We start from the raw sequence: 12,946 nt of genomic DNA on the forward strand, positions 1-12,946 counted from the left end.
AAAGTGAGGCTGTCTCCTAAACTCTGCTGTAACCCCAGGACTATGAGCCTTTAGGACAGATTGAAAGGAAGGCCTTTGGTAAGATGTGGTTGAGTATAATAGTTAAATGAGATACGACAAAGACATCGTTATTCATGGTGCATGAGTTCATTTGAGAACTTTCAGCATTTTTCTGATGAGCAGGTTTAAACTAGCTATAAGACAATTTAATGGGTTTATCCCTGAAATTTTAAATTTCTCTCACTTTCTTAACTAATGTACTGGTTACTTTACCAGGGCTCAATTCTTCCCCGCTAATGTTATTCCCACTTGTAATATTTATAACCATTAAGCCCCTCATTACATCTAATATATTTTCCTCAATTATTCATTACTGTCTCACTTAAATTAATATATAAACAGCCTTATTAAAACCTAAGGTAATGTTCTTAATATTTTGGGGATTTTTTGGTCAAGAAGAACTTTAAGGCTATTGCCACTTATTTCAAAGAAAATGCTGGCCAGAATCTGTGGAGTTGCACCAACAGGTTTCCGAGGTTAAGCCAGAAAGAAGAAAGGATTTTTTTGCTTTGTGAATGACTAAGATATTTTAAGATATAATAACAAATCCTGTAGCCACAACTAAACAGATCTGAATTATAAGCATTAACTGCTCTCCTCAGGTCTCCCAGTTGGCTTTCCTCACAGAGCCAGGCACTGTCAATCACTCTGTGATGTGGATTGTTGAGGTATTTAAGGGTGTTCAAAAAGGAAACTTGGGGATTTTCAAGGGCATTTTGTTGTGTGTGTTCAGCGGAAATTACAAGCTCTGCATAGCATATTATTTATTCATTATATTTATAGTCTGCTTTTCCTATTGAGACTCAAGGCAGATTACACAGTATAAATCAATGCAATTGCCTCAAAAAAGGGGCCAGATCATGAGTGATTAACAGTGCAATCCTAAACAGAGCTGCTTTTTTATATAGGAGAGCCAGTTTGGTGTAGTGGTTAAACTGGTATAATAAGTGGTGTAGTGGTTAAACTGGTATAATAAGTAATCCAATAAATTGGAATAATCTTGCTATTCTATGGTAGGAAAGGTAAGATGCATGACTGTGCAACAAATGCCCAGAAAAGAGTAAGCAGCTGTGCAGCTGTGATTGTGCAACTTCATAAGCTCAACTTGTATGCAGCATATTCCTGTCAGAAGAAGGTCGTTCATAGACATAAACCGTGAGCCAATAGAAAGGAAGAACATGGGTGCACAATCCAAAGAGCTACCAGACAGTTTGGGGGAACACAATCACTTTAGCACATCCCAAGAATTAGATTTTCATTAGGTTTGCATTTCTAGAAGTTTATTTTTATTGGCAATTGTAATTGAGTTTTCCAATCATTTCTGAATTACAAAGGTAGAATATTTTATTTCTCTTTGGAAGTTGTTGAATACTTAGAATCTTTGAAGTACCAACAATAGGTTTCCTTTGAGATCACATCTGCAAGTAAAATCTATTAACACTCTTTCTTTTTAGTCTGTTCAAAATTGTTTGTAAGAAAGGAGCTGAGGGTGTGAATCTAAAAGGAAGGGGGTAAAGGCCAAGTATGAAAATGATAGGATGCTTATTGGGCTAGGTTTTTCTATTTTAATCTTCCAAGGCAACTTCTACTTCACTATATGCTGACAAAAAGAATTAATTTCAGAGTCAGCTTTCATGGGAGAACCTGGTACACTTTCCACTGAGTTGGGATGGTCTTTTTATGGGGAAAGGTCTCATAACTAGACATGGGAACCCACTTTCCCAATAACATGATTGGTCCAATATATGAAGCTTGAATTTGACTGGGTAATTGAAAGGTAACTGCTGTCATACTTGGGCAAGAAAAATGCCTTGATCAGGCCATTGTGAGCCAAATCTGCATGGGCACAAAGAGCCTAGGTGAGGCAACATGATTGAAGGTGTGAAAGCACCAGACATTTCTAACTCCTGGGTGATGTTGCATCACAACGTTTTCACCGCAGACTTTTTATGGGGTGGTTTGCCACTGCCTTCCCCAGTCATCTACACTTCCCCCCCCCCCCAGCAAGCTGGGTACTCATTTTACCAACCTCGGAAGGATGGAAGGCTGAGTCAACCTTGAGCTGGCTACCTAAACCCAGCTTCTGCCAAAATCGAACTCAGGTCATGAGCAGAGCTTAGGAGTGCAGTGTTGCAGCTTTACCACTCTGTGCCATGGGGCTCTTGAAGGCAACATGATTAACATACATTAAATTTGGTTGAAGTGAGCCATATCTGTGTGGACACAAAGGTTTGGTGAGTCAAGAGAGCTCCTGAAACAGGATGGAGCATAAATTAATGACTTGAGTGCCCTTCTTCATTGAGTAAAGAAGGGAAAAAGAGGATCTGGTTAATGTAATTGCAACATCCTTGACCTGGGCAGACACTTCTGGGGTATGCCAGGATATTCCAGTGTTGAAAAATCCTTTGTTATTGAGATTGAAATGAAGTTTTATTGAGAAAATCTTATTGTCATTGAGATCCTTGAATTGGAGGAGACTGCACTGAAAACATATATCCTTAAAGCATATCCTTTTCTTCATCCATGGAATTTTCCAGTGTCATGGCTATACCCAGGTGCCTTTATGAGACTCCCTAATCTTCAGATGCCCTTGGCACTTAGGCTGTAAAAGGAGGTACCTATTAAAACAACTAAGCTGAAAAGAAAAGGGGGAAACTACTAACCAAAGGGGGTCTTGGCTGGAGGGGTCCTCACAATGGCATAAAATGGCATGTAACAATAATAGCATTAAAAAGGCATAAAACAAACAAAAATAGGATATACAGATGGAATGAAAATTGTCTTCCCAAGCATGAATTAGAGTTAACAGAAATGGGGGGAGGGAGTTTATTCATATATCCTTATGTAGCATACAGTCACTTAGGAATAAAAAAGCCATTTGGGGAGCTAATTTTTCATTGAAATGCAAGTTTAACAAAAAACGTATAAAGGAGATAAAATAGATGATGCATTTCAATAGCTGTGACTCTCAAGCAACTCTATATATTATCCACCATAAGTGAAATTCATTTATTATGAGTGGAGAACATTTGTGAACCTGTTCATTTATTATACTTTAAATACTGATCACACATACTGAAAGGCTGAAAAATCCAACAAGGTATGAGATGTTCCCCGCCCCCATCTTGATAATTTATTCAGCCAAATGGCATGAGCTTTCTGTTCCACCAATAAATCACTGCAAGAGTGACTGTATGAATCCTGTAATCCTATGCTCCACCAGCACTACAGATAATGGCCTAATGAGATAAATATCAAAATAAAAGTCAATTTTGCAATCTTCATAGACCTGCTCACAGTGTCCCTGATACTTCTGTAGTCATCCACAAAGTTATTTTGTCAACAATCTTCAGATGTTATATAGGAACGGACAGCGGCGTCACTGGGGCGGGGCCAAGGGGGCCATCGGCCCACCCCCAGAGCATTCTCATTGGCCCCCCTCTCCGCCTTGCGCAAGCATCGACGGCCGCCTCTAGTTGCTGCCCGCCCGGAGCCCGCGCCTGGAGCAGTGAGTCACCCATGGAGTCGGAGGAGAGGGGGATGGCGCTGGGACGCGGCTGAGTCAAGGCCTAACGCATGGTGGTTGGCTGGTGGGCGGCTCCTCCCGGGTGCTGGCGGGCCTGTGAAGGGAAGGGGGCTTTGCGGCATCTACCGACTGAGGCACATCCGCCCGCTCTGCCCCAGGAGCGGGCTCCGGGCGGGCAGCAACTAGAGGCGGCCATCGACACTTGCGCAAGGCGGAGAGGGCGCAGCTCCCTCCAAAACACGGGCGGGGAGGGAGAGGGGCTTCCTGCCTTCCCACGCTTTTGCGCAGCCAGCAGGGTGCACTTGGCCCCAGGGTGCAACCCACCCTACTGACGCCTCTGGGGCGCACTTGGCCCCAGGGTGCAACCCACCCTAGTGACGCCTCTGGGAACAGAACATGGAGACACCATAATGACGACACCACCTAACATAACACACCTTTCAAACACAATGCACAACCAGGCAGCCAAGAAGAGACCAGTGTTCCTGCTAAGCTGAGTTAGTGTGAGCCAGCTCACAGTTTTTTAGCCTTTGGCTCACACATTTTTGTCTTAGCTCACAAAAAATGGCCCCAGAACAAACTAATTTATGCAGTTGCTCACAACTTTAATGCAAATAGCTCACAAAGTAGATTTTCTGCTCACAAGACTCCACAGCTTAGAGGGAACATTGCAAGAAATCACAGCACTCTTCTAAAATTGTGAACTCTACAGCTCATGGCAAAGAAAAATTTAAATCACTAGCTAGCAGAAACATAGACAGTGTGCTATAACTGCCCTTTTGCCATGCAAATAACCATGGCTTCATAGGGAAGAAAGAAATACCATTCCATTCCTAATTCTCAAAAGCTTTGTAGCCTTCTGGATAGGAGGCATACATGAAGAACAAATGCCCCCCCCCACCCCCAAGAATAGTTCAAGACCTACAGCGGGCAGCAAAGCTCTCACGTAGATACTCAACTGTATTAGTGGCTGTGGGAAAGAAGTTATTTTGTGGGTGAAAAAAACCATACAAACAAGGAAGAATGGAAACTGCAATAAGAGGCGCACAAGAACCAACACAAGGACTCTGTGGAAAGAGTGCCCTATGTGGAGAAACGCCATCTTAGTTGGGAGGGAACATGAAACTGCTAGGCAGGCTTTGGGGCCTAGCCTTCCCTTCCCTTCCCCCTCCCTTCCAGAGTTAAACCATCAACTCTAGGGGGAGAGCCTCCTAGAGGGGCAGGAAGTTCTTTTGTTTTATTGGAGTGAGGCGGGAAAAGGGCAGTTCTCAGCTGGTCCTCAAAGAGAGAGGTTGTCAGTCTGTGGGCTCTGACTGTGGGTGAGGCCTACTCAAGAGGAAGAGGACCCCAGGCAGTCAGACCGAGTAGGGCAAGTTTACACCAGGGACGAGAGGATGCGTTTAAATCCACCTTTTATTTGTCCTTCTTGTTGCTGATCAGGTGCTGTGCTAAACTTTTACATGTAACTGTTTTTGTTTTTATTTTTTTCTTTCTCTTCTTATTAAACATTTTTACTGTTTTGAATGCTGGCAGTCATACTCTGTACCACATAGATCCCCAACCGCTTAGACCATGCTGCTTTATGAAGGGGGCCCTGGGGAAGGGGGAAGGCATGCAGTTGGATAAGGTGCCAATCCTCCAGGGGTTCCCCAAAGAAGTGCTGTGGTCTCTGTGTTACCCAAGGACAGGGTGGCAGAGGACCTTGAGGCCTGGCCTCATAGCTGGAGAGGGGGATTGGGAGTCCTGTTCCTCTCAATCTGAACCCGTAGACTGAGCAGGTGGTGGCAGTGAGCCCAAGTGGCCGGAGGAGAAATAGCTCCCTCCAGGAGTTGGCAACTCAATAGGGAGCTGACGGGACCGGGTCTGAAGGCAGAATCGGGCCGGTTCCGTCACACCCTAAAATAAGTAATTTAGGTTCAGGACTTAATTCTCAAGTAAACACTATAAGACGCAGCTTATTTTTGAGGTATTCTGCCAGCAACACTTGTTTCAGAACCATCCCACCCTCACCCCAGGAATCCAAGCCTCACCCAAACTACTTAATCACACTCATGGCACTCATGACAGGTTTCTTTGTTGTCTTCCATAGACACAGAGCTGTGATATGTGTTCTCCCCCCCCCCACCAACTCTAACCATCACAACACTGTGACTCAGCCCCTTAATATTTGAACCTTCTGAACCAGTACTCTCTCTATTAGAGACTTGGCTCTTGAAACTTTTATACAATCATCATACATGTATACATTTATAACTCAATGTATACAATAAAAAAGAAAAATCAAACTTTCATAAAGGTGGCATAGAAGGAAAAGAAAAGAACAGAAAAGAGAACAACACAAACACCTCCGGATGGTCCTTGTTATGTTTTCTACACTCTGTAAAAAGTTGCACAAAAATTGCTATTTTTTAACTAATCAATTAGGAAAATTTCACTGCTGCCTCTAACTGCTGTAGGTGGCTTATGCTAAACAACGTAACAAAGACAAAAAAAATCACAGAAATGATTAAAATCCATCATTCAAGAACAGAGCTATAAGCTAAAATCCCCTCAAAATGAGGTTGGGGAATTGACAGGTGGGCACCTGGCTTAAAAAGGAACTAGAATCTATGTATACAGGATACACGTCCAGAAATTATTGCTTAAATTTGCCAAGAACACTAATTAAGTAAAACAATTAAAATTTTATTCCAGAAAAATACAGAACACACATGCAAAGTAATGAATACATACAACACACATACAGTCCTAATAAAAATAGAAAGAAATGCAGATAACACAAGGATGAACAAACAGGGTGGTAATTACTGATAGTAGTCTTCAAGGAAGGCTTCAATGGCGACGAATGAGGACTAGAGGGAAGGGACCCTCAACTGGTCAAGAATCAGGGATGTATCTAAACAGCAGGGTAGGGATACTGCTAGATGCACACCTGCAGGGAGCTGGACCACAGGTTATAAGGACTACCTTGAGCCCTTAGGGGATGGGAGGTACAGGGGCGGATGCCAGTGGTCAGCTGGTACATGACCTCAGAAAAAGGGGAGGCTCTGCAATGACCATAAGGGCTGGACTTATGCATTACCCAATAGCCAGTTTATTGGGGCACCTGATTGGCTGCCCATATCTGGCCAATGAGCAGGCTTGGCCCTGGTTACCTGATTGGACTTCCAGGTAACAATGGGCCAAGGGAGAGGCTCCAGGATGACCATTAAGGGAAAGAATGGGAGAAATTATTGGGGTGGGGAGTGATTAAAACTATCAAGCTTATCTAAAAAAGGTGACAATAGATGGCCAAATTGCTACCTAAGGTAACACCCGGTCTCTACAAAAACATTTGGCTCTAGGTAAAGATGTTCTTCCTCTTCTTCATCCTTCTACTGGCAACAGTCTTTGTCTTGGGTTCTGTTGGACAAAGGCTTAGGCAGTATGGCAGGATCCATGCCTAAGATAAGCTTGATGGCTTTATGCATAGGTGACATCTGTTGAGTACGTGAACCTCCCGCTTCGCTGTTATGGAGTCTGGGACTGCAGGAAGATTTCTGCTGGTGTTGTAAGCCTTCCAAGATGGAATCTCTGGTCAAGGCTGGAAACCGCTTGCCTGGACAGTTCCTGGCGGCGCAACTTCTTCCGCTACAACGGCCTAGATGGGGATCGCATGGAGCTACTGGAAACCATTTGTTCTTTTGGTTAGCCCTCTTCGAGAGACACGGAGTGCTGCTGCAATGTTGTGGCTGTTAGTACTCATAAGTCCCTTCCAATCTGGTAGACAAAACCCACGTTCTCCTGGCAGTGAGTTGAGTCTCCAGGCACCCTGGCAACCAAACGGGTGACTATGATGTTCTGGAATTAGGGGTATTTTTCTCACAGAGCAGAAGCATAAAAGAACATAAAATATGGAACAGCTTTAAAAAGTTCTCTTCCTTTGTCCTTAGCCATCAGGTCAAAGTAAGGAGATCTCCTGGGTAACAGATGAAGATTTCCTCATCACTGCATAACCATATTGAATACTGTTGCAGGTATCTGTGAATTACTTGGCAGACGAAGGAACTGTGAGAGGATAAAAATAACCTCAGAGACATCTAGCTGGCTTTCCAATAGTCACAGCTGGTTCTGATCTGTTGCAGATTTTGACTATTGTTATCATGCATGGGAATCTGTAAGTATTAGAAGACTGCTTGATTGCCTGTAGAGAAACAAGAAAGACATTGGGAATATGTTGAAGAATGGTGGGTAGGCACCCTTCTAAGACAAACTCTGCTCAATATTGCAAGAGTGATCCTGTCCTGACCAGTGAGCATCAGGTTTGTCAGCTCTGAGCTGGGAAATTCTTGGACATTTCAGGGTGGAGGCTGAGGAGAGCAAGGTTGGGGGTGGGATCTCAGCAGGGTATACTGCCATACAGTCCACCTTCCACAGGACCTGTTTTCTACAGGGGAACAGTTTTCCGGAGATGACTTGTAATACCAGGAATCCACACCTGGAGGTGGCTCTAGTGGGTATATAGGTTTGCCAGGGCTGCCAAGCTCACGGGTGGGGTGGGGGTTCTCCTGCTTTGAGGGTCCCCAGCCCGCCGGACCACTGTGAATCCCCTCCCAATGTCGCCAGCACAATGACATCACTTGTAAGTAACATCATCATGCTGGTGAGTCGTGTACCGACTGCTCAAGGAGCTCCTGGGAAAACTCTATGGTTTTCCTGGACACTTTAGCAATTTGGGAGGAAAAACTTAAGGATTGCTCCGCTAGACTTTGATTATTCTTGTAAAACTAACAGTAGCATGTATCCAGTGAACCACAAGTAGAGTACTGATTTTGTCATGGCCCTCTCTTCCTTCCACACAGTCTTTTTCAACCCCTGGAAAGATTATTAAATGAACATACACTGCATGTTTATACCATTCTTATTGTATTACCTGCAGTTCAAGAGAACAAACCACACCCTGCAGTATTTTTTTTCCTGTCAAAAAGGTCCAATTGTATTGATTTAGAATATTTTAAGGCATTTAAATTGTGTCTGTGACACTTTTGATCCCGTTGTAAAATGAACACTGAATATATACTACAGTTTGGTTTTACCTTAACAGACAACTTCTGAAGTGTTTATTCCCCCCACCCCTTTTTAAATCAGGCACACTAAATTTTTTTAAAAAGACGTAGTAATATTTAATCAGGGGCTATGGACTATAGAACTGCAATGGAGAAGAACCAACTGCTGTTGTGCATCGTAGTAACCATAGTAATGTATTCCCAGAGTCACTTAACTGTTCATTTATAACAACAACAGCTTTAAGAGAATGCAGAAGTTGCTCTAGCATTAATCTATTTTTACTGTGTTAGAAGAAATTGAAGAATACTTAATGTAGAACAGATGTTTGTCTGGAGAGTTAGACTGTAGGGCTCTTCTCACATGGAAGAAATAGTTGCATTTAACCTCCCATAGAAATTGAAGGGGCAGGTAAATGTAAATAGTAAATGTAAAATAGATTCTAGAAAGAACTGGAAACAGTCCATAAAAAAAAGCTTAGTTGGCATTCTTTTTCATGACCAGGATAACTTTCTTTAAACCACATGCATTAGTCCACTTTTACACTGTGAGCCTTCCCAAGTCCAATCAGCAAGGATGCATGAAAATCTTGTCCTTGATGCAAAGCACTGAAAGCAACAAGTTCTTAAAAACATGAAGTTGTTGCAGTCTGAATCTTGGATTTGCCACCCAATGAGCTCCAGAATAAGAAACATATTGTGAGATTTTAAGAAAATATATTTCTAGCATCACTAGGCAGAGGAATAGAGTGGTACCTACACCCACCCACACCCATTTTGATATACCATCCTTATAAAGCATAAAACTGCCTTTTACCATTAGCATTAATCTCTTCTTCCCCATATATTTCCATTAATGCTAAATAAGGGGCAGGTCACTGAAAAACAGATCAGGTGGTAAGCCTGTCAGATTCTGTCTTGCCTAATCAGTCCAGTATTGTCCTCTGTAACTAGCAGTAGATCTTCAGGGTCTGCTTCAGGGTTAGTGGTAGAGCATCTTTTTTGCATGCAAAAGGTCGTAGGTTCCATCTTCATCAGTAGTGGAAAGTGCTGCCAAATCGCCAACTGATGATGACCCTGTAGAGCAGTGGTCCCCAACCTTTCTGGCCCCAGGGCTGGCCTGCAGACCACGGCCTCAGGGCCAGCAGGGTGGGGGCACTTAATTCGGCCCCCACAGCATTTCCTCCTTTGCCCTTGTGCATCCTCGCCGCACCCTGAGTAGCCTTGCTGCCTCCTCCGTTTCCTCCTCCCTCCTTCGCTGCTGCCCCCACGCAGCCTCGCCTCCTTCCCCAGTTTCCTCCTCCCTCCTTCGCCGCCACCCCTCCTCCCCATTTTCACCATTTTAAGGCCAGGGACTGGGCCATGAAGCGCCTCCCAGGCTCAACCCCCCGCCAATCAGCTGATGGCAGGAAAACCACAGCAGCAGTGAGTGACGCTGCCCTTGCCACCTTCCCCGGCCTTAAAATGGTGAAAATGGGGGGGGGGGGAGAGGAGGCACCGTGGGGGGGGGTGAGGTTGCAGGGGGGCAGTGAGGCTACGTGGCCCGTTTCAAACAGGTCATGGCCCGGTACCGGTCACCGGGGTTGGGGATCCCTGCTGTAGAGTTTTCAAGTCAAGAGACGAACAGAGGTGATTCGCCATTGTGTGCCTGCCTCTGTGTAGCAACCTGGACTTCCTTGGAGGACTTCCTTCCATCCAAGTATTAACTAAGTCTGACCATCCTTAGCTTCTGAGATCAGACTAGCTTGGGTCATCCAGGTCAGGGCCTAATCCCCATTATCTCTGGTTGAAACGACAGAGCAGTAGGTCTTCTATGTAAGACTCTGGAGAGCTGCTGCCAGTCATAGTAGATAATGCTGACCTTGATAGATCAATGGGCTGATCCAATACAAGGTAGGTTATTCTGTCTGTCTTTCATGTATCTGAGATCCTTGGAGAGTGAAACTAGGACCTTCTGAATGTGAAGCATGCCCAGTTCAGGAAGAAAGCAACCCTCTTAAAGAACATGACTTCTATTATTCCATACATGTGTTGGTCCACAGAATCATGTCACAGTTTGTAGGTTTTGCTCCTATATCCACCCCCATACATTCCACAGGCTTTCCTTTAAAAGATTAAATCTGGCATACTTTAAATTTTACATCTTTCCAGCTTTGCTTCTTCTACATCAAACTTTTTAATATAAAATTTTTTAGAACATATATTTTATTTAAAGCATTAATAATAGTTGCAAAAACATATCTGAAGGGTCCTTGCTCATGAAAGCTTATACCCCGAATAAAACTTTGTTGGTCTTAAAGGTGCCCCTGGACCCAAACTTTGTTCTGATCCTTTATCTTTGAGTGTATTCTTTCTTTTATTGCACTTTTGGAAATTGCTTATTCAGGGTTTTTTATTACTATTAAAAGCATTTTAAAACTACAGACTTCTTAAACATTAAGCTCTGTTTCCTTCTAGACTTGCCTCTGAGGGAGAATTTGTGGATCAGCTTAGTTTGGCCAAAAGTGAGTGGACTGGCCAAAATGTGACTTGGTCTGGTGAACGGACTGGCTAAAAGGTGGACATTTTCTTATTCCTAGCATCCACCTTTGGGTGGCGTTTCACTCTAGTTTTCACAAAAGTGATTTTCTCCAATGAGTTATAATGAAAATGCCTTATTAACATTCTTTTGTGTACCCTCTAACTGCTGTCCCAGAGTCTAGCAGAGGCCATGGCTTTTTCTTAGGAGTTTCCTTTGCCAAGTTAGCTGTGGAGGTGTCTGCAGCATAATATGGTTGAAGTGCTTCCTTTCCTGTGTGTTCATATGTCAAAAGGGCATTTGCATTGGATAGCAGGACGCCTGCCCAATCTTACCAGCTGAAAAGTGGGGTTTGGTGATGATGATGCAAGCTCCCCCTTTCACTTCCATGATGTTGGCAAACATCTAGGACACCCTCTTGTGCCACTGGCCAAGCAGTATTCTGTTGTGATGGCACCAGTCTCTCCTTGCTGGCCTGCTGCCACCCCCAGCCACAGTGCAACCAGGGTGTATTCGCTGGGCGTAGTTTTGTGTTATACAAAATCACATTAGAACCTCTAGTTATTTATACAGTACATGATTATTCTTTGGCTCATGAAACTTTCCAGTTGCCATTTTCTCTCTGATCCTACCTATTTCATCCTTAGTTTCCCCCTTTATATTTTTTCTCCACCTTCCACAGTTTCCTTGTTACTGCCTCTCCTTTATCTGAAAAAAAAAAGTATTAGAGCATATATGCTCCTCCTGTCCCCTCCAATGGTCTCTAATTACACCTCATTCATTACCAAATTTATAATGAGACAGTATCAGGGCAATCTTAAAGAGACTTTCTGAGGAGTAAGCCTACTGAGAAGTCTTGAGTAGGATTCTGAGTAGTTATGTTGGAGATTTTGTTGTATAGCTACAAAGTTGTGCAGCGATATTTGGCATTAAGTCCTCAATCACGAATTTAGACTGACTCAGACAAACTAATGCACATGGACAGTATCTGAGAAGTATCTCTGGGGGCCTTCCATCCTCTCTGTCATTATGAGTACTGCTGTGTCAGCATCCTAGGCAGCAGGTATTCTGGAAAAAGTTTTCCCAAAGTCCCTGATGCCTGGAATGATGATGTAGATTAAGTTACCAAGGCACCCAGGAAGGAGTTCTCTAGAGACTTCCTTGCTGCTACCACAACAGCCAGCTAAGTATAAAGTTGTGAAGAGAGAGTTCTTCTTTGGCTTGAACTACAATCTGAGGTGAATCAGAACTTTCAGAGTTCACCTTGAACTGGAGGTAAGCACTGTGAGAAACCAAAAGTTTAAAATCCAAGCCTGGTAATAAACATCAATGATGCTATTTTTATTAGTTTTTCTGTTTTACATTTTGGGCATCTGAAAAAATCCCTTCTTGCTTTATTGTCAGTTGCAGTCAATTATTGTAAGATTCCATCAATTATTTTTAAATGTTATGGATTCACCTGTGTTTTTATAGAAAGCCCAGCCTCTTGTGATATTTGCGTACTAATAGACTCAGGCGTTTTTAAGATGGCAGCTTCAAAAAGACATTGTTTATTCTTTACAATCTATACCCATAACTTTCTTGCAGAGAAATTTCTTTGGAAACAATCTTCACATAGCTGGAATTCTTGCCACTTTTCAGTTGTGTTTGATGGTTGCTCCTACTCTGAGATATATGCCAACATTTCCCTTAATTGGAGAGGCATTTTGAAATATGTTGTTTCTTCCACAGTGTCTCCCCATTCATTGTCTTCTGCCAAAAGACCTTCTTATAGCTCCATCCTTTAATGAGTCAGAGTTC

Source organism: Heteronotia binoei, chromosome 6, assembly GCF_032191835.1.
Source record: "Heteronotia binoei isolate CCM8104 ecotype False Entrance Well chromosome 6, APGP_CSIRO_Hbin_v1, whole genome shotgun sequence".
Taxonomy (NCBI): domain Eukaryota; kingdom Metazoa; phylum Chordata; class Lepidosauria; order Squamata; family Gekkonidae; genus Heteronotia; species Heteronotia binoei.